Raw genomic sequence first — 1,213 nt, forward strand, 5'->3', positions numbered from 1 at the left:
GCCTATGGTTACAAGCACTAGCAGTGCTAGAATCGCGTATAACAAGTCAAATCAAATGATAGGTTTATATAATTAAACTAGTTAATCTGTGCGCATTAAAACTTGTCTAAACAGCTATGTTGTTACTTCAGGTTGTATTGTTCTTGCTTAGAATTTTCTATTTATTAATATTGGGTCAGCTATCTTTTATCCTTTTATCAAAGACAATTCCAAGGTTCTACTCGCGGGAGTTGGTATGATAACAACACGATAGGGGTCCAAGAATTATTAAAGAAAATCAAAAAACGTGCGGAAGCTAAAAGAAAATAAAGAAACAAAAAAACAACGGAAAATTAAAGATAGATTGAATTCAAGAAAGAGTTTCTTGAATTCAAGAAGTCTATTCTTGAAGTTGAATCCTAACAACAACAATTAGCTAACAAAGAACTAATCGCCTTTGGTAGAGAATTAAAAATAAGAGATAGATTGTGAAACCCGACCCTTTTAGAATAACAAGAACAACAATAAGCCTAAACTTATCACCTTTCTTGAATACCTAGAAGTGATCTAAGATTTCAAAAGAGTTTAATCTTACCACCTTAAGTTGAGTCTTGAAAGTTGAAGAATAAATCCAAGAGTAGCCACACACAAGAGTGCAAGAAAAATCTCACAATTTTTATTGATAATAGTCTATGTCTAAAAGCAAAAAAGACACCCCTTTATATAGGGAGGGGGTCACGAAATTCTACCTAAAAATTAAGAAAATAAAGTCCTAAACTACTTTAGACAACAAGTCCAACTATCATAGGAAAAGGTAAAACTCTAAGAAATAAAAACTAAGTCAATCTTGAAAAGTAATTCTAATAATCTTAGAAAAATAAAAACAAAGCCTTAACTACCTAGGAAAGCATCAAATATGTCATAACAAATTAGAAATCAAAATAAGGAACTTTGACTCCTTCTCCTATGTCTTGGCCGCCCCTCCTTGAGCTGACTTGGGCGCCAAGTTAGCTCCTTTGTAGGTTGATTTAGGTGCCTAATTTAGACCTTCCTTGGCTGGTGCTTGGACCCCAATCTACCTTCTCTTGGACTTGGACTTGGACTATGAAATGAGTGTAGCACTTAGCTAAGTCCTCTCCATAATTCTTGAGCTCTTCTTTCACCATTAGCGCCTTCTTGATCTCCCATTGAAGCCCAACAACCTTGTCTTGCTTCTCCTTAGCTTGAGACCTTG

This window comes from Nicotiana tomentosiformis, chromosome 2 (genome assembly GCF_000390325.3).
Source record: "Nicotiana tomentosiformis chromosome 2, ASM39032v3, whole genome shotgun sequence".
Taxonomy (NCBI): domain Eukaryota; kingdom Viridiplantae; phylum Streptophyta; class Magnoliopsida; order Solanales; family Solanaceae; genus Nicotiana; species Nicotiana tomentosiformis.